Source organism: Phyllopteryx taeniolatus, chromosome 5 (assembly GCF_024500385.1).
Source record: "Phyllopteryx taeniolatus isolate TA_2022b chromosome 5, UOR_Ptae_1.2, whole genome shotgun sequence".
NCBI classification, from domain to species: domain Eukaryota; kingdom Metazoa; phylum Chordata; class Actinopteri; order Syngnathiformes; family Syngnathidae; genus Phyllopteryx; species Phyllopteryx taeniolatus.
The window spans coordinates 29,317,794-29,343,724 of NC_084506.1; the positions used below are offsets into that span (position 1 = coordinate 29,317,794).

Below are 25,931 nucleotides of genomic sequence, written 5' to 3' on the forward strand. Positions count from 1 at the left end.
GACCTCAATTTGACTTTTTATTTCCATTTCTGAATGTTACATTTTTGCAAATATAGAAAATCTCTTTATAAAACCAATTTAGTAGTAGTAGTAGGAGGAGGAGGAGGTGGAGAAGAAGCAGAGATGTTGCACCCAAACAGGCAAACAACACGGCAGTGTTAATCGACTCAAGCTACAGTATAACCACCATTGCGGTATGGTAAAGTCAATCCGTCAACTAGTTGACTAATCAGTTCAACCACTACCAAACACATAACAATATATCTGTCGACAACTGCAAGTCTCCTCCCTCAAAACCAGATGTCTGCTTAGTACTAAGACTGACCAGTGAGAGGCAGCTGGGTGCCACAGAGCATCCAGACTACTGGAAAATACAAAGGAAGACTGGTAGAAGAAAGAGAAGCTGCTATAACCGGTAGTTTATCTCGTGAATCCATTGTTTTAGCTGGTGAATACAATTGGTGTTGCAAACTCTCCTACTTTTTATTTTGGTGAATGACTTGCTAGACAGGCGGCACGGTGGCCGACTGGTTAGAGCGTCAACCTCACAGTTCTGAGGTGCGGGGTTCAATCCCCGTCCCCGCCTGTGTGGAGTTTGCATGTTCTCCCCGTTCCTGCGTGGGTTTTCTCCGGGCACTCCGGTTTCCTCCCACATCCCAAAAACATGCATTAATTGGAGACTCTAAATTGCCTGTCGGCATGACTGTGAGTGAGAATGGTTGTTTGTTTCTATGTGCCCTGTGATTGGCTGGCAACCAGTTCAGGGTGTACCCCGCCTCCTGCCCGATGACAGCTGGGATAGGCTCCAGCACGCCCGCGACCCGAGTGAGGAGAAGCGGCTCAGAAAATGGATGGATGGATGGACTTGTTAGACATTTTCTACAAACACTCAATACAACCAGTTGCTCCCCCATTCCTGAAGTCTGGCAAGAGCGAGACAACTGAGACAACTGATAACCGAGCCATCGCGGAGTTGAATTTGTTTTTTTTATTGTTTTCTCATTGTACTCTCAGCTCTGTTGAGAGCTCGCAGCAGTGACCAGGGACAAGCATGCTAAATTGCCACAAAGCATCTCGCTGGTATCACGCACATTATTTATTGCGATTGGATTGAAAAAACAAAGAGGAAGAACTAACCTGATCAAAGTTGATTTATTAACTGTCTTCGGGAGACCTATAGCTCCCTTCACGTGTCACGGCCCAGATGGAGGAGGCAAGGAGTAACGAATGCTAAGAGGCAGCCTCTTTGCCTCGTCTCGATGAGGTTTGTTAAATTACCGAAAGGACAAACAGGGCACTTGAGCTATTTTTATGCAACCTGACCTTTGAGACGATTGAGGTGCTTTCGAAAGCACAAACTGATCCAGGAAAAGCTTTAATACTAAACTATTAATACAGTTTTGTTCTAGTTAATTTAATCTTCTTTAAATTAGGTGGGATTTGTTTGCCTAGGAAGTCACTCACTATTCAGTTGATTTACAAAGAGGGATTCAAACTAAAGTAAAATATAAATGTGCTTGATTTCATTGTTAAAACAAAAGGTTTGCATTGTCAGTGGCAACAATCTTTGATAGTGCCATGAACGTCAACATCTACCTCATTAAACACGTTTGCATATGAGACATAAAATAATGACATTCAGAACATCCAAGGAGATATTTCAACACAACTCGTTCTTATCTCTCACATTGCAGAATCAGATATCGATAATGTCAACCGAATGACGAGTTTGGCTGTCAGTAAATCTCTGTATTCTCTGCCACAGAGTAAACACGGCTCATCTAAACGACCATTGAATATATTTTCTTACATTTTGTCCTTCCTTCCTTCCTATCTTTTGATAATGAATATATTTTAAGATGATGATTGACAATCAATGAGTAATTTTCTGGAAGAGAGTGTGATTGATGCATGTAGGTCAAATGGGCGTGATACATCTGTGAATGAACTATAAATTATCTTGATTTCAATGCAGTGGCGGTTCCTGGCATGTGCGAAACGTGCGATCGCACAGGGCGGCATGGTAAAAAAAATAAAAAATCAAAAAAAATGCTGTGTGAAATGGCATTGTGTAATGGTGTGACATATCTGGAAAATATGCATTTGTAAATGCACAGAAACAAGAACCAAAAGAGTATGCTGCAGTAGACTGTAGTGCTGTTTATTACACCGCTCCTCGGCTGCTCACAGTACAGCAAGCCAAGAAGGACACTCTTGGAAACGGAGCCAAATCCACAATACATTACAACGTCAATTTTTGGTGTTTGTATAGGGAATTTCCACCCCCTGGTCTTAGAGTTGTTCTCCCTCTTCCTGTCACTGTTGAGCAATATTTACTTCTGGTTTTACACCTCATTGTACCGGTGCAATTTTGAAGGTAGGTTTGCTAGCATTGGTTGGTTAAATTATTGGGTGTCACTGGCGACCTTGTAGCTCCGCCAGACAGTCTTGGTTACGTAATCATCATTTTTGCAGTCAATGTTGCTGTTGTTCGCATAATTCTTAGCTGCAACGCTTGTGTTTTGTGTTGATGATTGTGTAAATAAAAAAGTACCCAGTCAATACTGGGGGGGCGTGTAGTCATCGAGAGGGTTTCGCATTAGGCGCAATTCAAGCTAGCACCGCTATGGTTTTCATGAATAATATACAGGCAATGCATTGGTAACATCATGAACTTTGTGTAAACATCGCATTAATTCAGTGCAAATATTTTTTTAATTGGACTGGTAAAAAAAAAAAAAAAAAAATCTTAATCAAAACATTTCGTGTTTAATGTGTGTTTTTAAGAAAAAAATTCAAATAAAAGATAGAATGTCTGCTTGTTTTGGCTCACCCTTCTTCAATTGTATATATTGTGAAACAGATATGAAAGAGTAACTACTAAGTTATTTAATTGTTATCGCATTTAAATCAGAATCAGAATCATCTTTATTTGCCAAGTTCCGTAATTTCAAGTGTATAATGTGCACCCATGTATAATACGCACCCCCAAAGTTGACCTCAAAATTCTGGAAAACCCTGCCAGGGTATGTAAACGTATGAGCACAATTGTACATATATGCAGTCATACATACCTGTCATGTACTGCCCTGCAGTACCGTTTTGGAGCCTGGATGGCGCCCTCTCGTCCTCTCTCTCCCCTCCCCTCTCAGCTTCAGCTCCTCAAGCCACGCACCTGTCTCCAATCAAGCCTCATCACCACCCACATTTAAGCCTGCCTGTTCCCAGAAATCCTCGCCAAAGTATTGCATCCTCTCCTAGCAGTACCACGGCCCACCGTACTCATGTAAGCTACTCAACTACTCGTTCCCTTGTTAACTCTTGTGTCTCCTCGTTCCCAGTGTTCCTGAACCACGTCATTCCTGCCAGCCCCCTGTTCTGTCCACTGCCTGCCACCTGTCCACGCCACCGCCTGTCAACACATCCAAGACCACTTCCATAACCTTTGCTCAATAAACTGTTCATCATTTTACATCAGCCTCCGCCTGCTCTTGGGTTCAGCTACTTCCCACACCTGACAGTACCTCTGTCATATTGGAAAGAAAGTGTAGGCTACACTTTTTTTATAACCACTAGCTGGCGGTGGCATTTTGGAATGAATGTGTACAGCTTTTTAATAACCACTAGATGGCGGCATATATTTATAAAATGTGAACGTTTTTTCCATTTGCCGCTATACCTATGTATAAAGCGCACTATTGACTTTTGACAATTTTGGGGGGGGGGGGGGGGTTTGCACATTATACACGAGAAATTACAGTATGTCAAAAACACACAAGGAATTTGTCTCCGGTAGTTGGAGCTGCTCTGGTACTACAACAGGCAGCCATTTTACAGAAAGTACTTTTGATACATAAAAACATAAAAACAGTACGGAGAGTCACTGAGCAATGAACGGTTACCGGTAATGTGGTAATGCCGATACAATTTTTTAATCTTTTTTTTTGGCAATTGTGCAAATGATGCAGAGTCCTCTACCAATTTAGAGCAGTTTGAAATGACTAATAGAGCAATAATCTGGTACAGTGACCATTGTGCAAATGGCGCAGAGACTTTAAGAAATTAAAGCAGTTTATAAAGTGACTAGTAGTGCGATAATCTCGAACAGTGTCAATTGTGCAAATGGTGCAGATACTTCTCAAGCACATGAGTGGCCAGTATTGGTCAACAACAGATATGCAAATAGCGCAGTGGCGAGACGACTACGCTGAGTGCAGGAATAATGTATAATTGGACCTACGGAGATGCGCCAACAATCTCAAGACAAAATTGGCAGCATTTTACAATGGAATTGTAAATTAACTGTTTAAGTAGTTAATGGCAAGAGGGAAGAAGCTGTTGGAATGTCTGCTAGTTTTAGATAGTTACATCCCAACATACTTTGTATATACTATGTATGTTTAAATATTGCATGTCTATGAATGTAAGTCGAAGGTGAATTATTGGCAAATCATACATTGCATGCATCGAATAATGGACTGTTTTAACCTCACACAGCTGCAGTCAGTGATCCTGTGAGAAAACACTGAAAACATTACATCTAAGCCACGACAAGCCAACAATAATGAGCGTGATGATATCAATCACAACATTGAAACAAATATCAGATCCGGTGATTTTATGTGCGTGACAAAAAAACACACCACTCCACTTTAAATATCAGCTAATGGCTCCGTTTTGCACACATCCCCAGTAGTTATCTAATGGCTATGTGTGAAGCGGTTACTGCTGCATCATTTCAAAAGACTAATTGATGCGCAAATGAAATGTAAAACAGGATGTGTGTGTACATGCCTTTGTGGGAATTGTTGTGCTGTGCACAGCCTTTGGATGCAGTCTGCAACACCAGGCACCTCTTGACGATTCCTCACAGTCCTGGAGGTTTGGATCTAAGACAATGGGGGTGGTGGTCCAGAGGAGTCCACAAGGGACCCTGGTATACATGTGTTCATGGGCTGGTGAAATGACAAGTGTCACTTCCACTGCATTTCTGGCTGATTACTGTATGGTTGAATGGTTGAGTGGTCACAAACAGATGATATAATAATATATGCGGGGAGGGGTCTGGTGCATCTCCTCCATCTGGTCCAGTTAGATTATGTAAACCTTTTCTCAAAACACAGCAAAATATGTTTCGACGGAACGGAAGAGGGAAAAAGGAGGACTGCTTGCGTGCCCTACCTAAAGGCTATGTTAGCAGCAAGCTGACAGGCCGCATCGTGGGGAGGGAGCGAGGGACACTCACGTATGGCTGGCTGTGCGGGCGACTTGAAGGGCACAATGTCGTAGGCAAGCAGGCCAACAACTGCTCACGGCTCTTCACCGTGCAGCCCAAAAAAAAATAAAAAAATAACGACGAGGCAGCACTTTCTCAATTGCTCACATCTCTAATTTCCCCTTTGAAGAACATCTCTTCATGTTGTCAGCTATGCTTGCCAACTGTGTTAGCGCTTGATGAAAGGCTATGTCTTCACCTGTATACGTTTTGAACTGAAAAGGGAATAGACTGTTTTTACTGTATGGAGCACCTTTTTACCTTCAAGATACTGGAGGGTAACTTTATGTAACAATGACCAACTTTGTTTTTTTTTGTTTTTTTTTTAAACGTTTCACGCCTATATAGGGATAAGAATTGATAAGAATTTCACGATTCCATTATCCATACTGATTATCGATCCGATTCGTTATCAATTCTCTCATCGATTCTTATTGGGTGAGAGAATATAAATGGGTTTGTTTGCTTTAACTCTTTAATGTCCTCAATTTTGGACAGAAGATAAAGCATATCCAATCTTCACTCATAATCTATAATGTATCCTTGATGGGGAAGCAAAAAGAAAAGTACAATGGGTGTACATACAGTACTTCTCAAAGACATGTCAGGCAAAGTATGTCAAGAGACCAAAATGCTCGATGCGGTTTTTGTGTACTTTAGAAGACATCAGAGTACTTGGGAAATTGTCCAGTTCCACTCTTATTGGTCCACAGAAAATTAAATATTTGCTTTTTTAAGCCCAACTGATGCAACCACTTTTAACATTGAGACTGAGAACATGCAAAGGAGAGCTTCTAACTTTATTCATTCCTGCAAGGGTATCAGATCGCCTTTCATCCACCAGTTATAGATATTTTTACAGGATACGTTTTCCAATATATGACACTTTGGGTGCTAACAATTGGGAATACTTGCAGTGATTCTTTTTCAACTTGATTCAAAATTAATTCAGACTTAAATTAATTGTTTTGTAAAAAAGAACTTTTGACCTGGTTTTGCTAAATACTTTCCGGACGATTATAGAAACCCCCTTTTTAGAAACTGCCACCTCCAGAGAGTCAGGGGACGCGGGATCTTTAAAAGAGACGCCCGAGAGAGGTGAGCGTTAGAGTGGCCTCGAGCCCAATCACGGCTGAGAACAATGGGTTTAAAGTGGCTTTACCAGCTTATATACAGGTGCATCTCAAATTACAACGTCACGGAAAAAATATGTTTTTAAGTGGTTCGGTTAAAAAAAGCGAAACTCATTTTGTAGAGTCACTGTACACAGAGCGAATAGTGTTTTTGTGCAAGATTACTCAAACGATTAAACAGAGCAATAATATTTGTCAAGTAATGAAAATATTTTTTTGTAAAAACTTAGAACTTTTGCAAATAACTGCAGACTAGCAACGTAACAGGCAAATGACTATTTTCCCCCCATAATTTTGACGCGAACATCTAAATCACTTTTCATTGTGGACATCGTAGCCATTTGTAATCCGTGCTTTTGTGACACCAAAGAAAAATGACAAATTCAGAATGGACTGAGTATGGTTTGTTTACAAGTGTCTCCCTCTGAAAATCTGTGCAAATCATCCCTCCAGAGTGGCTCAATGAATGCAAAAGTAGAGCATCCCTGTCAACACAAATGTAGATCTAAGAGGTATCATCAAAAAACAATGGCTCAATACATTTCGAGGTGGCTCCATGCTGCACACAAGGTCAGAAAGCAGTGCGCTTATACAGTAATCACTTACGCACACACCACCTCCAACAGCAAAGCAGTACTACTCTACCATTACCACAAATATCCACATTCTGATTCAATGTTTCATTCTTATGTCTAATTAAGTGCCATTCCCTGATTATATGCTGCTCTGTAGTTAAAATCAAAGTGAGGAATGAACTTCTTTCCTGAAGAAAATTTGATGAATTCCCCCGAGGCAATGATTTTAAAATCACAAGGAAACCTTCAAAACCCCATTTCCAACTCTGTAGCTTCACCCGGCCCCCCCGGTAACCTCAAGCTATCCTTCCATTCCATCCATTTCTTTATCTCCCTTACTCTGCCTAAACTCTGAATCTCTAAGTACATGCCGGTTGTGATCTACTAGATAGCGTAGTGGTCGAGCAGGAGATGCTTTATGGGCCACGTCCAGGTTGTCAAATGCATGTGGAGTACATCACACAAAGTGCTGCAGCGAACAGTAGCTTGTAAACAGAGGAAGACATATGGAAGGTTTTTTATTGTGTATTACAGCTAGTCGAGGAAGGAGGGAGGGAGTAATAGAGCATTAAGACATTTCTATCCACCTCCTCAAGTCATTTCAAGCTGGCATTTTAATTCCATATGAGTCCTGTGAGTTTCAACATTTCAGAAGCAATACTTGAAATGACATAAGAAAGAATCAGATATTTAATAGAAAAAGTGTACAGTGTTGACCCGCTTCATCGCAGTTCATCCTTTGTCGAAATTACGTGGTTTGGTTTTTTGTTGTATACTCTTTTTGTGTGTTACTGCTCTGTGTGAGTTAAAGAAGCAGTTGTTTGAAGATTAACAATGATCATAACTAGGGATGTCCCTATCCGATCACGTGATCGGAAATCAGGGCCAATCGTGATTTTCAGATGATCGGGATCAGGTGAAAACCATCGGTTTTATTCATTTTCTGAAATTTTAAAGGTCACAAAGGGACATCATAATCCAAGGTTATATAGAGTTTACCAAACTGAACAGTAATAGCTTAGTTTTATATTACACAATATAACGATTAGTTTTTTTTTTTTAGTAAGGGTCTAGTAAGAGTGACAGTAACAGAGCGACACACACACGCACACACACACGCACATGCACACTCACACAGTACGTGTGTTCTCCTGCACTCTGAAGCAGAGCGTTTAGTGGGCAGCGCCTTTCCTTTGTGCCCAAAACCTGTATTCGGAGGGAGAAAGAAAAAGGCTTTCACACTAAGAAGAAGACATACTGTATGTGAAAACATTTTGCCTACACTGACGGCCGACACTCAGGGCAAGCTGAAAGATACTTCTAAATAAGTCTGCAATGCCGGATATAAAGCCGCCTTGCTGAATGGCTTCATCAAAGAATTGAGAGAGCAACAGACAGGTTAGCAACTGTGATGCATTCAAACGACTTAACTCAAAATGGAAATTTAACAAGTGTGAATGTTAGTTTAATTTAATGTAATAATTTAGTTGGTGGGCAACTGGTTAGCACATCTGCCTCACAGTTCTGAGGACCCAGGTTCATTGCATTTTGCGACTGGCGCATTGCCTCCCGTGCTTGCTGTTGTCAACATACAGTACTTGGTCGCCGTTGCCAACATTTATTCACACGTACCAACCAATGTTTACCGAAGCTTTACAGCATGATTCCACAGAACGCTGGCACGTCGTTTACGTACAGCTGTCAGTGCTAGCACTAGCTTGCTAGCCTACATAACGCTTTGTTGCCTGCGCGCGAGCTGTATCGTATTAAAAGTACGTGAACATACCTCAAGCAATCCTTGAATGTCCTCTCCTGAGCACCGGTGACGACCAGCACACGTTTTTCTTCATGTCGTTCTTTTTTTTTTCCACACAATACATTGCCGCAATCCATTGTTGTTGTCGTCGCCATGGTAGCGGGTATATCGGGTCGCGTTGACCAGTGACACGTTTTCTGGTTGTACATTTTCGTGTTTAAATATACAGTGTTCACTTTCTTGTGTCAGTTTTACAGTAAAACCTCAACCGGTGTTGACAAACAAATTTGTTCCCACGAAAGGATGTTTTACGATAGTATCCCATTTTTTCACAGCGAGAGACTTAAAATAGATGCTAAGGAATACTTTAAAAAGTGTGTTTTAATAAGTTTATATAAATTTATATAAACACATTTTTTGTTCTCCCTATATTGCAGATTTTCACCTGTTGCAGGTGGGTCTTGAATGTATCCTCCGCAATAAAACAAGGGTTCACTGTATTACTATCTATTGATATGTCGTTGGTGTCGATAAGATATGAGTGTGTGTCCAGAATTATATTACCCTCAACATTAAAGCATGTAACAGAATACAATACTGATGGTAAATGGTCTATGTAGCACATATGCTTCTAATTACTATAAATCTATGTTTAAACTATGCCGCATAACCTTGGGTGATTCATGTTTAATACATGACGCTTCCTCGTGTCCAAGGAGCTTTCAAACTGTCTTTTAATGAGCTTTGTCAGGCGCCGCGAGACCAAGGGAAGATTGTCGGAAGAAGCCGGCAGCCACATGCCTGTCAATGCTCAGCCGCGTCCAATGTGCACAGGGTCTGCCTGGCCGTCAGAGCTCAGTGTTCACTATGAACTTTACACGATCAGGATTTTTGGGGCCGATCCCGATCAGCGAGATTAAAAAAACGATCACCGATCCGATCACAAGATGTGATGTGTCTATTTAAATGACCTGTTGATTTACTGTATATACTTGTGTACTTAATTGCTCCAAAAATATATTTATATCTTTGTTCATCTATTTATGGCAGTGATGCATAGTGACAGACAGAACAAATGAATGGTCTTCTATTAGATGGCAGGAAGTAAATATAGTAATTCATGTATCTACTTTTTGTGACATTTTTGTTTGTTGGTGTGCCGTGAGACTTTTCAATTGTAAAATATGTTCCCTGGCTCCATAAAGGTATATAATACAGTCGGCGCGATCCACTCTTGTTGTCGTCGCCACGGTAACGAGTGCATCCAGTCGCATTTGAGTTGCCAAGATAAAGCCCAATGATCGTAAAAAACAGGATGCGGTGGTATCGGAATGCAGAATTTTATTGCAGTAGTCTGACATAGTGCAATTGTCCATCCATCCATCCATCCATCCATCCATTTTCAGAGCCGCTTCTCCTCACTCGGGTCGCGGGCGTGCTGGAGTCTATCCCAGCTGTCATCGGGCAGGAGGCGGGGTACACCCTGAACTGGTTGCCAGCCAATCGCAGGGCACATAGAAACAAACAACCATTGGCACTCACAGTCATGCCTACGGGCAATTTAGAGTCTCCAATTAATGCATGTTTTTGGGATGTGGGAGGAAACCGGAGTGCCCGGAGAAAACCCACGCAGGCACGGGGAGAACATGCAAACTCCACACAGGCGGGGCCGGGGATTGAACCCGGGTCCTCAGAACTGTGAGGCTGACGCTCTTACCAGTCGGCCACCGTGCCGCTAGTGCAATTGTGAAAGAGCAAATTTGTCTTGTAGTCTGATCAGAGCATTACGTGTTTTCTGTCTCAGACGTGTTGTCTGTCCCACACCGCCGTTAAAAATAACTTTATTGGCCGTCAGATATTTACAGTACTACGTCGAAAGACATGCGACAAGGCTAAAAATACACTAGCTTTTGGATTCAAATACAATTATACTGTGGACGATGGCGACGTGGAGTAAATGTCTTTTGCGGAGCCGATCAACGACGTCGTTGATCGGATCGGCGAATTATGACATTAAAGCCGATCAACATAAAATGCTAATTATCGGCCGATAGCGATCAGGCCGATAAAATCGGTGTGAAGTCTAGTATTATTTGTTTCAAAAGCCGGGTTTCAGAACAAAGCTGATCGTGATCCCCTCCCCATCGTGTGTCACGGCTGCCACCGCGCGTTTTACCTCAAACTTGCTTTGCTTTGTCCTCAACTCTTTGCTGCTCTGGCCACAGCAACTCCATTTACCCGAAATGTAGTGCGCTGTGGGATTTTGGCCATTTTTTCTCCATAGTTACTGTATATCTTGGTAAGTTTTCTCACTGTCTATCATTCTATCCGTGACAGACCATGGGAGAAGAGGCTCCTGAGTCCCAGAGCCTTAAAGGCACACTATGTTTCAGACCGTGGATGCCAGTACGTTCCGTCCTGGCTCGTCACATTATGATGGGCTCCCTCATGTTTCTCATGTTCTGATCGACGATTTAACTCAACAAAACAGTTACCTTATGCCCTATCTTGCTTTGAGAAGAACCATGACAAAACATGGCAAAGCTAGACAAAATGCAAAACAAATGCGGCAGAACACAACAAACCTGGAAAGACCGTGAGATGCCGGGAAAATACATAGCTTTTCGTCATACTACAGACTGCTAACTTTTGTTATGCCCTACTACGTACTGTCAGGTTTTGTTGCGTTCACCCCATTTTACTACGGCCGCCTTGGTTTCTCATCTGTACCCTGACTGCCATGGCAGATTTTTCAACAGTTTGAAATTTTGGCCAGACATCATGGCAATCACAGCCTATCATGCCCCCAACGACCCATGTCGTCTCATCCATCTCTTTTTGTTTACGGTGGCCTGAAACCTGATTGCCGTGTCTGCCAGGAACCTCAAACTTGCCATATTTGCTTTGTCCTCAACTCCTCCGTTTGCTGTTCTGTAATGCTACGTTTACACTAAGTTCCCGGTGGCCACAGCAACCCCATTTACCCGAAATGTAGTGCGCTGCAAGTGTGTTTCAGAGGGCAGTGGACTCGGAGACTAGAAAGGACCAGATAAACCTCAGGGTTGGTGTGACAAGCCGATATTATGTTGTCCTATGCATTCATTATCCTTCTATGATGGGTTAATTAATGAATTAAAATGCCCGTCGTTTCGTGAAGTATGCTCCGAACACCACTGATGGGAAAACAAAACACTTTCCCTATGGATAATCACATAGCAGACATCATAATTTAGCAGCATGAATGTTATTTACTGTCGCACCCAAGAAGGAATACCACCACAGGCAAGATGCATACTGGATGATAGCATGACATATACCGGAGTTCTTGTTTTTATTATGTAATGCTTTTTTGGGTGGCGAGCAAACTGAGATGAGCTGAATCACTGTTGTATTCAGGGAGCTCTCTGTTTGACCTGGGTGTTTGTTTTTGCGGAGTGTGCAGCAGGATTGTGCCAGTGACCACACATTCGCATGCAACTCACTGTGGGAGTGCAGAGTCCAGATTTGACTGTTTGCTCGTGCAAATGCCATCTGAGGGCATTCGACTGCCTGCCAACTCAATGGGAAAATAAACTTACAAAAGCTAGTGGCCCAATATTGAAGTAGCCCCCAATGTCAAGACAACTGGGGTGTATCTCATTGTATGCCTTTAATGAATCATTAATGGTATCAGCAGCCCCTCCCAAGCCTGAGAGCCATAATCACCAGGAGTGGTCTCGGGCACTTGGCATTAATCAATGACTGTAGCGTACATGAAATATGATCTGGAAATGTGGAAAAGCACCACTGCTCATTAGTGTGAGAGTGAGTTGGACAGAAATAAATATATACTGTATATAGAGTATAGTGCTGCCTTGAGATATGATCTCAATCTTTTGTGTGACCACGCTCATAACTCAAAACACTCATATCTCAAATTATCCTTTCCCACTGAATTGACTGGAAATGCCATTAATCCGTTCCAGCCGTCACAGGAAAACAAAGAAAACTCTTATAATGTGTATTTTAATAAAGAAAAATACTGTAACGCTCCATAATATTGTAATGACATAATGAAATAGATTTTTTTTTATTTTTTATTTTTGGATCACACTGCATCAATTAAATGCTGCTTCCTCTGGTGTGCACACCTTGGCCACCTCGGGGCAGTATAAGACGGACAGACGTCCTTCCCTCTTTGCAGCAGCCAATCATATTGCTGCAGGGCATGCCTGCACAAGTCCTTTCTGGCCTCCTCAGTACGGGACTAATATTAATTGCGCTACGTAGAAGATAAAGAATATATGACTGTGAATACTGATATATTCTCTGTCTACATGCTGTTTACAAACCGTTGGTGTTCAATCCGTTTGTATAAATGGTTAGAGCACCACAGAATAGATGCTAATTAGCTTTAGAATTAAGCTCGCAGGGCCTTTCTTTTGGTGGTTTGATCGTTTAAAAAACAAAATGTTTTATGTTTAGTATAACAGTAAACCTCAGCAAGGCTTGGCATTAAACCGCTTGAGGCCATTTTTTTTTTTTGATGAATTGTTCAATATTTGCCAAAATTATGATTATTGTAAAGTGTCTTTAGTTCACTGCCACAATACGGCGCTCTTATCTCAAGTGTGAGCTCGCAAGCCAAAACAATATATCGGTCGAACGATGGCTCATATCTCGAAAAACTTTCAAGTTGAGTCAACCATATCTCAAGGCACCAATCTATGCTATTTTTCCAGCCAGTCATTTGTGTGTTTGGAAGAGTGGCACAAAAGGCCCCTTTCAGCTTTGTGGCTCAAACCAATGTGGGATGCATTGCTTGGCCAATCTGGGGTATCTCGCCTCTAGTAGGTCCATGGCTGAGCTCATTCGCTTGCTCCCATGCATGCACAATTACTTGCCTCTAATTCACTATGCTCCTCCAGATGCACAAATTCTCCCTGCTGCCAAAGCAAACACTGGATGACGCTTACAAAAGTTAGATGACTGATGGGCAATCAAAAACAATAAAAGTCATAATTTTTTGAAGTGGGAGGAAGCGAGAACAATAACGTCTTCCAGTCATCAGCGATATGATTTTTGTTTCTTTTTGGCACAGTCGTAACAGGCACAATCACGCTCGTTCCCATGAGTGTGTTTTCTCCCACACCAGATTTTAAATTTTCCAATCAGCCCAGTAAATGCACATTTCAGTTCAGAGACGCGAGTGTGTATTTGTGCCCAAATGTCCCACTTCATCTGTCCTTCCTGGCTTGGCTCATTACTCCCCTCTCTGCCTGCTCCACCTCCTGCTCCTCCTCATCTCCACCTCACTCCACATGGCGCACCAAGCCGTCGCGAAAGCCCAGAAGACAGTGGTTCAAACCCTTAAATATTACATATTTAGACATGGACATTGCTCATAAACCCAAGTAAATCATACATGGCTTGTCTTAGGTCGGTACTTTCATAGGTAGTTGTTTGGTACCCTTACGTTTACAACTTAGGAACACCTTTTTGACCCTGGAAATTGTACAAACGGTTATCTTTAAGCCCAGCAAGTCGTGCAGATAACATCGAGATTTTATTTTTGACGGAGTACAGTTAATTCAGCTTGGTACCGGAAGTACTTTTTTGATGTGTCTCCATTGTCAGAAGTCACACAGGGCAGGGGCAGTGATTCCCAATCAGTGTCACGGCACATTGGTGTGCTGTGACTGATCATCTGGTTTGCCATGGCACGTTACCCAGTTTCACTTAATTGGTGGGAAGAGAAAAGTATTATTCATTTACTGCCAATAATTTAGCTTTGTTCATCCATCTATGCCAGCGCTGCATAGTTACAGGCACAATTAAATGCTCTTCCACTATATGGCAGAAGGTACCATTAACCTGTATATCCACCTGTTTATATCCATCTGTTTCACCTGAATAAGTCATGGCTTCCTGTAAGTACAGTATATCAACTTTTGTTCAACTAAACAGGCCCAAATTTGTGAGGGAATTGAAACAAAAATCCTCATTATTTCAGTATATATACTCTTTTTTTTTTCATTTTAGTTTGGTGTTGTGCCGGGAGATTTTTCTCATGGAAAATGGGTGCCTTGGCTCAATAAATGCTAGGAAACAATCATAGGGTATGAAGATAACTGTTCTGTACCGTACATCTTTTTTGGCACCGTTCCATTGGCATACCATTCACTGTGGTATGATACCGAATGGGCGAAGCTGGACAAACTGCTGTCCATTGATTGATCAACAAAGAATCGTCACTTCTGTGCAGCAAAAGTGAATTGCACGAACATAATTTTTTTTTTTCTCAGTCGAAACTTCTTTGACGAGAGAGCTGATTCAAAAGGTGAAACGCTTGATTTGCCGGTTGACCGACGTTCCAACCCCATGGCTACAAGTTTTGGGTAGTGATTGAAAAGGACGACATCATGAGCAGAAATAATTCCCCCACAGGATGTCTGGGCTCGCCCTTAGAGATATGGCAAAGGACTCTGAGCCACTACTTCTCCATTTCGAGAAGAGCCAGTCGAGCTGAGAGAGCCAGCGCTTGAACAAATAAAGGGCTACAATTCAGTTTGGTTCACAAAGGTAGTGGTGAACCCTGATCAGTTTAAAATTTCCACCTCAGGGGGAAAAGTTAGAGCTTTTGCAAATAATGAAATACTATAGATAGTATTCCTATTTGTTTCTTCTCACAATACTGATGTTATTGTCGGAATTATAACACAATTCTCGCTATTTTTATTTTTCTCATTGTGGACATCATAGCTATTTGTAATGTGTTCCTGATGTAGAGAGCATGTAACTAGCTAATAATGCAACAAAAACAACCTTGCAAAATGCCTAAAATATTCTCAGTCACCGAGCTGTTTAAATGGCACCAATCAACGGTGTGTCCATCCTTCACACAGGAGCTGTATCGTACTATTGCAACCAGTAGCCCTAAACCATGTTGAGAAATGCTACGGTCTGGATTGTTTTTTTGGTAAACTTGGCATTGTAAAATATTTAAACGCATATCATATATTTATGTACCATACTGCCCAGTGAAAACTGGGTTTAGATTATTTCTTAAAGCTAGCCTGGTAACACATTGCATTCCCCTTTGGTGGAATTGCATGATGAGGCCAGGGAAGTCGGGGCGTCCTGGTTTTGACTACTACCCTCAAGACTCAAACCGGGATAAATTGAGGAAATTGGATAAATGGATTGATGCCAAGGAGAAAACACTAAATGCACAATTGCCCTCCATTTTTATCCTTCGTTTACTGGATCAAATTCTTCTTATTCATTGGCTTGTTACACAGTGGCATGATGTCATAATATTTACGGTGCGTAGCTGACGCAGCTATGACCATCCCACCTGCAAACACCAGTGTTAGAAACAAGTCAAATCAAGAATTACCATTTCAAATGAAGAGAGCCAAATTGAACTGTGGCACTTGGTGGGGACGGGGCTCAACATAGAGCTTGATGAGGAACATTTCAAGTATTCTGTGAAATCTTTCAAATAAGGTGTTTGAATAAGAAGCACAAGTGTGAAACACCATCTCTAATGGCTTACACTGATGCAAGGACACACAGAGACATGCTGCATTTGAGCCTCGCAAGGTGTGAGGTGTTTACAGCACATGGTGAGAAGGGTGGGGACGGTTGCGACTGACCCATCAGGTATTGTCACGGCAGTCATGGAACAGTGAGTGGATTTAATCCCGGGAGAGGGTCTAGCTAGATAACGTGAGAAAAATGCCCCCTGCCCTGCTGGCCACCACTGAAGCAAGCTAATAGCGAGATGAGATGGAGCGAGGAAGGAAGAACGAGGGAGAAACGCTCAGGCAGCCAAGCTGAGGAGATGGCACTCACGCAGCCCAATCTGTCTGTCTCACTACCTTGCCAGATACTGGGGGTGGGGGCTCACACAAAACCACACACTCCTTACTAAATGCCCAAGGACAGCGAAGCTACAAACTTAAAAAAAATAATAATAATTTAATAAAAAAATAAACTATTATAGTCCAAGCATGCACACTAAGTTTGGGAACATGCTGTACTGAAACCAAACCAAAAATCTTCCGGGGTTCAGGATTTTTTTTTATTTCACATAATATGAATTGCTCAGTTCAATGACATCCGTTTGACTGAGATAAAGTTAGTTCCTGGATTCACAGAAGCGGAGGTCCCTTTCTTTTGTTTTTGTACTCTTTTGAGCATAAACTATCAAAGCACATGACTCTCCTTTAAAGATGTGGAGGTTTCCAGTCAATTAAAGTTAAGACGACCTTTTGATCGATGAACAGCGCCACGTCAACACAACGATTTACTTCCAGCCAAGTGTCTCTCTTATGTCACAGCTCTGTCTCTCACCAGAACCAATCTTCTTGTCCAAGGGTCACCTCCACAGTCTTTTCAAGATTAGTGAAATTACAGCTTTGAACACATAATAAAAGAGACTCTCACAATGTGAAATCATAGAGTAAAAAAATCGTTAATTGCCCTTCGAAATCCTAATGATGTCTGTCAACAGGATCATTTGCTGGGAGTCTTCAACTGAGAGTGATTGTGTGACCACAAGAGGTTTCACATGGATTAGTGATGGTGATTGCCTTTTATAGGCTTACAGGGTGCGAAAAGGAACAATTCCCAGATAAGATAAAATAACGCATTTAGATAAACTGTCTGAAGCAGCAAAAAGGAGGCGATGCTAGTGACCCGAGGGTGACCGAGGAACCAAAAAGGGGACCTCTTGACCTCGTGCAAATTAAGTGGTCATACGTTATCAGAGGTCCGCACACCATCGCTGCAGAGATAGTGACACAGCAGCCGCCAAGCCACATCCGATCTTTCACATTAGGTCCTTGGTTTTACAAACCACTCTGGCAACAGCTCGCTTACGCCATCTCTCCTGGGTGTGACATGCAAACAGGGCTAATGTGTTTATAGAGGCAGCGCTCACTGGTTCCTCCAATCAAGCACATCATGATGAATCGCATTAGTTTTTATCCTCAGCTGTGGAGCAACAGGCGTCCATGCATGTTCTACATTGCTTATTTGGTTTCGAGGCATTGCAAAGTCTATCCCTCACCTTTCAATCACAAGCCATAAAAAAACTCACCATGTGCACGCAACTTGAGCAGCACCACTGCGGAGGAAGATGCGTTGCAATGCGGCCAATCAAATCGCCTCCGTTCACATGACTTGAAGATGGCGGCGCCAGGCGAAGGTAAAATATTGTCAAGCCCCCCCCCCCCCCCCAAAAAAATGGGACGTCTGCGTCTGTGCGTAAGTGGCGCGCTGATAGTCTTTGAATTGGCGTAAGAAGAAGCTTAAGTTTGAGTCTGGAAGGTTGAATTGCACAAAGTATGTTTATAAGGAATTGCGAGCAGACCTCCACGGGCGGATCATGTAAACTCGGCTCGGGAGGAGATCACAGATCTGTGCCATAAAGTTGGCACTTGCAGACAAGCCCCTTCCTGATCGTTTATGTGCCCCCCATACCTGTACCATGGCTAGTGGGATGATTTTAAAAAATGGTGATGACTGGTTAGCACATCCGGCTCACAGTTCTGAGGACCGGGGTTCAAATCCGCCCTCGCTTGTGTGGAGTTTGTATGTTTTCACCGTGCCTGCGTGGGTTTTCTCCAGGTACTCCGGTTTCCTCCCACATCCCAAAAACTTGCATGGTAGGTTGATTGAAGACTCTAAATTGCCCGTAGGTATGAATGTGAGTGTGAATGGTATTTTGTTTATATGTGCCTTGCGATTGGCTGGCAAGCAGATCAGAGTCTACCCCGCCTCCGGCCCACAGTTAGCTGGGATAGGCTCCAGCTTACCCACGACCCTATTGAGGATAAGCGGTGCAGAAATGGAAGGATGGATAATAATAAGAATAATAACGATAATAATAAGAAGACGAATGTGATGGTGTGAATGTGAGAGTCTATATGTGCCCTGCGACTGATTGGTAACCAGTTCAGGGTGTATTCTGCCTTTCACCCGAAGTCAGCTGAGATAGGCTGACTGAGAACAAGCAGTTTGCGTGCACGCATTTAGTGTTTCTTTAATGGGTAAATCGGCAACTACCAGCATGGGATGTACAAACCGCAATTTCAATGAAGTTCGAAAGTTGTGTAAAATTTAAATAAAAACAGAATACAATGATTTGCAAATAATTTTCTACCTATATTCAATTGAATACAATACACAGGAAAGATATTGGTTGTTTAAACTGATACATTTATTGCTTTTGGGCAAATATTCACTCGTTTTGAATTTGATGCCTCCAACGCGTTCCAAAAAAGCTGGGACAGTGCCATGTTTACCACTGTGTTACATTACCTATCATTTTAACAACACTCAATAAGCCTCTGGGAACTGAGGACACTAAGTGTTGAAGCTTTGTAGGTGGAATTCTTTCTCATTCTTGCTTGATATACAATTTCAGTTGCTCAACAGTCTGGTGTCTCCGTTGTTGTATTCTCCGCTTCAAAATGCACCACACATTTTCAATGGGAAACAGGTCGGACTGTTGCCATTCGAGTACTCACACTCTTTTACTACAAAGCCACGCTGTTGTAACACATGTAGAATGTGGCCTGGCATTTTCTTGCTGAAATAAGCAGGGACTTCCCTGCTTCCATCCCAAAATTTGCTTGGATGGCAGCTTATGCTGCTCCAAAACCTGTATGTACTGTACCTTTCAGCATTAATGGTGCCTTCAAGATGAGCAAGTTACCCATGCCATGTGCACTCACACTCTGGAATATTAGTATTGTAAGTAATTAATATTATGTTTTGTTCTTCATGACTATTCATCTTCTAACTGAATGTAAAATATGCTGGCCTCTCACAGGCTACCTTTTGGGAAGTAAAAAAAACACCTCCTTGGCCTCGCTTACTCGGGTAACACTTTGACACTCTAGAAGGTCAACAAGCAATTGTGTAGCTGAAAGTAGCCGACGGGTCGATTACGTGGGCCCAACTTGGTACAAGCCTGTCACGCGGATGTTTTACGTATGCCAACTGGAAAGTATCCACTGGCACCCGCCGGCAGGACCCAAATAAACCGATGGCGCCCCCAAGAGGGAGATAAATACCATAACTACCTCATAACCTCAAGACACCATTAAAAAAAGTAAGCACTTAGTAACTACTTATATTAGAAAACACCAGACCCTATTAACAACTAAAATACATATAGTTATATTACATGACTTAGTTAGATTTCAAAAAAATCTATAAATGATGCTGAGACCAACTAATATACGATACAGTTATCAGCGCCAGCTTTCGTCTTTTAGTTTATTTAAGTATTCAAGTCTTAGTCTAAGTTTGCTTCCTGAAAACTTGAAGAGTTTAAATTAAAATCCAGTCCATCATCTGACGACCATCTTCTGAAAAGAGGTGGAGAAGGAGAGCGGGCGGAAGCCGAGACTGCGACCCACCAGAGCACCGTCACCCGATCCAGAACTGACAAAACAAGACACAACAACACAATTCCAATACCATCACAAATGTTAGTTTTTAAACTGCGGCGATAATGGTCCTTTTCCTCTTTGGCCCAGAGGACACGACGTCCATGACTGAAGTTGAAGTGTGAATGTGTCTGAATGTTTCCCATTCGGGTGGCGCCAAATTTCCCGCTATTCCGGAATGCAGCGTAAACCAACAACAATCAAATCGACAATGAAAAAGCTGATGAGGTTCAATGTGACAGCAGGTGTCAGCAAATGGGGAGAGTGGGGGAAAAAAATGAGACTGGGGTGGCACATGATTCCCACCACAGGACGCAATGGTTAAACAACATCTATACCTGAAGGAGATGCACTACCTTCTCACTGTACACATCACAAGAGCTCATACATCATAGCTACACATTCATAAAGGCATCCCTGTTGTAAAAAAAAACAAAAAAACAGCAGGACTAAAGGAATCTTAAATATGATGACTGTTTTGTATCCAGATTACAAGCTCTTTTCATCTTTAACTCTGCTTTCTTTCTCCATCCCTCCTCCACGTAGACCCCCCCCCCCCCATTCCCTTCTTTCTTTCCACGCACACACACACAGGCATGAACACAAAAGGCCTCCTCTCCTCTCCTCTATGTGACCTTGACTGGCTAGCACTCCAGGGCTTGTTCTTTCCTTCTCCCTCTCTACAGCTCCCTCCATCTTTTCGCACACACTCCCACTCTATCGTCTGCCTCTCATCCGCTTGCTTTCTGTCACTCTTGCCCAGCCAGCTGATGTTAAGCAGCGCACTTCCCTTCTACCCCCCCCCCCCCCTTTTTTTTTTTTTTTTTTTTACTCCGTTCCCAAGACACACACGAGGAAGGGACAGAAGATGGCAGAAAGGGAGTAAAGAGAGACAGACAGACAGAGAGAGAGAGAGAGAGAGAGAGAGAGAGAGAGAGAGAAAACTCACCCGCTTCCTCCTCCTCTGCAATCAAGTCAGCAGTAAGAGTCAGTTGTAAAAATAACTCCCACTCTGCGAACCCCTTATCAACAAGTCTTATTTCCTTGTTTTCTGAGCAGACCACCTGCATGAATTTCATATGAGAGCCAACAAGTAATGAGACATTTTCATTATCTTTTTTTTTTTTTTGAAAGTCATCTGAAATGCTAGCCACTTTCACATTAGTCATATTTTAGGTCGCTTCTGCACAGTCTTCCTTCACAATCACGAATGCAATTGTACCTCTTAGCAGGCACATTTTCCATGAATGTGATACAGCTTCCTGTTCCACTAGAGGAAGAGGAGCGCTCGCAAGTGGCAGCAGGTTTGAATCAGCATTTCTTTGCAGGTGTTCCAACAAAAGCGTCTAATTGCCGCCACGACGCCATTGTAGCCTACTCCTCCGACTCCAAGATGTCTCTTGAGGTTTTCCCAATGGCTTAGCATCCATCTGTATCATAAATTCGAACCTATTAACCATTTTGCCGATTCATTCAAAGCGAAATAAGCTTAAGCTGAAGTGATGGAAGGATCTATTAAATGTCAACTGAAGTGCTGATTATCCGCTCACGCAATTATGCCATTCCTATGCCAATTCCTGCACCTCGTACATCTCTGAAGGTCTATGGAGGGATTGTGTTTGCACATGGCATGCGCAAACTCATTGTAATATATTCCCTTCAGCCTGCTGTTGTGTAATATGACATTTTCCAGCACACATCTGGTATCAATACAGCAATCGGACACAAATGGAACGGTGTGAGGTAAATAAGGAAATGTGAGAAAAACCGGGGAAAGAATATAATTAGTAATAAAATAAAATTTGTAAAAGTCATACCTTTTCCGTTTAACTTCAATTAGTGCTACAAGCATATTTCAGGATTAATATCTTTGAGGCCACAATTAGACTACAACTACAGTAGTTAGTATTTACAGTGTTCTCCGTGTTCTTTTTTTATGGGTTAACTTTTTGTAGTATACAGTGGAACCTTGGTTTTAGTGTTTAATCCATTCCAGAAAGTCTAAAACCGAATCATACAAAATCCAAAGCAATATTTCCCATAGCAAATAATGTAAATCAATTAATCCCTTCCAAAAATATTAACAAAAAAATGTTTTATAGAGAATAGCTAAAGCTTTCATAAATATGAATGCCTAATGAAGTGGATAAATTTACTTTGAACATCACTTTTACCTTCATCGAAGACTTCTACTCTTGCATAAAAGCTTGCATTGAGGAAATTGGCCTTGCCGTCTTTTCAACCCTTTATGCACAAATTATGTAATGCTTCAGTTGAATGTGCATCGATTCCAGGAAATGAAAAATTTAGATGGGGAAAAAAAAATGGTCAAAAAACAAATCCTACAAAAACTAGGGCATGTGAAAACCAAGGTTCCACAGTACATAATTACTGTAATGCCCACATGTGGGAAAGGAGAGCCAAGGCACTTTTCAGCCATTTATTCAATGCAGAGAAACCAGTAAAACACAAACGTGCACACTCACGAATCTCAAACTCAGGGGTTGCTGTTGGCCACAGCTCATGACCAGACAAGCAAACTCCCCAACATCACACGCCACCCAACTAGTCCCCGCCTGTTCAAGGGACATGCATGTACGCAGACACTGAAATACGTACAGTATGTTCTATCCATTTTGTGCTTGCAATTTGTTGTTATTATGTTCAAATGTTGAACGTGTGTTTAAAAAGTTTCTTTTCACAACTTTAAGTGTGTTTTTATAAGTTAAAGGGTTCTATTTTCGTGACTGGCACAAATCCAGCGCTGCGCTTGACATAACTCTGCGAGGAGGCATTCTAGACCCGTTTTTGCTCATTTCATGGACGCATTTTAAAGTGGGACGTCTGCGTTGTTGTGGGCGTCGTCACAGCCGGTCCCTTTAAAAGTGGTGCAATAGTCTCGCAGGGATACGTCTCTATCTGCGGAAGAGGACTCAGCAATGACTAGAGCATTGAACGTTAGCGGTATACCGTTACTAAATACAGAAACAGGCGACTTAAATATGCCCGCGGATCTCACTGATCTATATCCCCGCTATTGTACGTTTCTACAGTATAAACGATAAAATTATATTGAGAAAAAAAAAAGTTTTTTATATGGTCTCTTAATGTCGCAGATTTCCACTTTTTGCAGGTGGTTCAGGAACGTATTCCCTAGATAAACTGGGGTTCACTGTACTTTAAGAAGAACAGCATAATAACTACTGTAATCACCGTTAAGGTACATTGGTGCCCATTAGACGGAGTAAGTTAGAGGGGCATCGCACAGGGCGGCATTCAAGCTAGATCCGCTACTGGCACGACTTGGGTGCAAACTGTATATTCAAATATCTATCCATCCATTTTGTATACTGTTGTCCTCATTGTTGCTTGTGTATTTTGCTCATACTGAAAGTGTTTTAACATTTCACCTCTGTGCTTGGTTTGGTCACTTGAGTTAAGAGTGTGAGAGCAAGCTACACTAAATTGTTCAAATGATGGGTGAAATAGTGGGAAAACCCCCAAAACAACATTTGCACTGACAGGAGGCAGAAAGCTCAGAAACACATAGCAGAGAGCTCTCATCCTGTCCTGTCAGTTTGAGCTTCTGAAGTCTCAGACTGAGTCTGGGCGCTACGGAGTTCCTCTCGCTAAAGGTAGTGAGTGAATTTCCGAACATGCCCATTAATGTCGACATAAAGCACACCAGCGGTAAGTTTGGATACATTTTGAAACTTTTCATTTTTAAGCTTTTTTATATTTATTTACAATAACTTTGTACTGTACTGGGTATGGTGGAACAGTGGGCGACTGGTTAGCACATCTTCCTCACAGTTATGAAGACACGGGTTCAAATCCGGCCTCAATGACTGAGCAATTCCGCGAAGCTCCTTTTATCTGTTCCCAATGAGCCTGTTCACCTGTGGGATGTTCCAAACAGGTGTTTGATGAGCATTCCTCACCTTTCTCAGTCTTTATTGCCACCTGTCCCAGCTTTTTTGGAACGTGTTGCAGCCATAAAATTCTAAGTTAATAATTATTTGCTAAAAACAATAAAGTTTATCAGTTTGAACATTAAATATCTTGTCTTTGTACTGTATTCAATTAAATATAGGTTGAACATGATTTGCAAATCATTGTATTCTGTTTTTATTTATGTTTAACACAATGTCCCGACTTCACTGGAATTGGGGTTGTATGTGCCCTGCGATTGGCTGGCAACCAGTTCAGGGTGTACCCCTCCTCTCGCCCCAAGACAGCTGAGATATGCTCCAGCACGCCCGCGACCCTATTGAGGATAAGCGGTACGGAAAATGAAGGAATGAATGTACTGGCCATTTTAGGCCAAGAAAAAATGCACCAAACATTAATTTTGTACTGTACAGTAATAGGGGTGCATATGGCCGCAAAAACAAGGCTTCAATGTACCGGACAATCGGCTATAACGTACGACCATATTAGTCCACTCTATTGCGGTTCCACTGTATTTTAGTGCTGTCTGTGTCATGATCTGTGCCCTGCAGTTCCTCCTTTGGAGCTTGGGTGGCGCTTTGCCCCTTGCCTCTTTCTCTCTTCCTCTCTCTCCCCAGCAATCAGCATCACCTTGGCCGCGCACCTGTCATCAGTCAGCACTCATCAATTGCCTGCATATAAGCCTGCGAGATCCAGGATTCCACCGCCAGAGTATTATCACTCAATTGAGGTACACAGCTCGGACTCTTGTTGTAAGTTACTTGACTTCCTGCAATCGCACTTACCTCCAGTGCTCCTTCCGTGCCCCCCGCCTCACTGTCCCCTCCAGCCACACCGCCAAGCTCTCCCACCTGCTCACGCCCCTCGCTTCCTGCACGTTCCTTGACCCGACGGTCCACCATCACGCCTTGGAGATGTTTACCCTGAACAGGATTATAATAAACCATTCTCCACTACTTCGTCCGCCTCAGTCTGCTTCTAGATCTAGTCAACAAACTAAAACTTCTCCCAGCTCTCCCTGCCGCATGACCGTTTCCTCATTTATCTTTGGCCCTGATTGCAATACTCCGGTTCCCACTCTCATCGGTTTAGCACGTCAGCTCCAACTTCCTATCGAACCCCTCCCTTCTTCAAAAAAGGTCACAGCCTTGGACGGGCGACTCATCTCCCCTGTCACCCACCAAACAGCTCCGTTTACTCGACTCACCTCAGGTAATCACCAGGAAACCATCCAGCTCTTTGTCATTCCCTACCTGAGACTCCGATAGTCCTCGGAATCCCCTGCCTCAAGAAGCACAACCCCCCATCGACTGGACCCACTTATCGATCACGGGGTGGAGTCCTTTCTGCCATTCTCATTGTCTACTTTCTGCCATTCCGCCCTCCGGCAAACCAGGTGGCTGACCTGCCACAGCAGTCGACCTCTCTCGTGTGTCGGAAGAATACGACGACCTCTCTCTGGTCTTCAGTAAAGATCTTGCCATCTCACTACGCCCCCACCGCCCTTATGACTGCACTATTGATCTCCTGCCGGGAGCCCCTCTCCCCTTCAGCCTCTTCAACTTTTCCCGCCCTGAGAAAAAAGGCTATGGAGGACTATATTCGTGACTCCCTGGCCCCTGAACCCATCCTTCCTTTCTCTTGCTTCGTTGGGGCAGCCATTTGGGAGCTCGAGCAGGTGGTTAAAAATGCTCAGAGAACCCAACCGGATGCCAAGACTGAACCTCCTGACCGGCGTTTGTACCCAATTCGGCACGTTCTGACACAAGTCAAAACTCACCTGTCATCCCGTAATCA

General features: G+C 42.6%; 1 protein-coding gene across 4 annotated transcripts in view; it reads right to left on the reverse strand.

Annotated features, from left to right (window-relative positions):
• The window catches only part of syt7a (synaptotagmin VIIa), a 120,782-nt gene that overhangs the window by 85,346 nt on the left and 9,505 nt on the right, over positions 1–25,931 (reverse strand). For 2 of the 4 annotated variants that reach the window (XM_061774606.1, XM_061774604.1), the window contains exon 1: positions 1,138–1,258. The exons of 1 other annotated variant lie outside the window; for it this stretch is intronic. The gene's annotated coding sequence lies outside the window, so the exon portion shown is untranslated. Of the gene's footprint in view, positions 1–1,137; positions 1,267–25,931 lie in introns of those variants that run through there. One more of the 4 variants, XM_061774600.1, reaches the window with a different exon arrangement.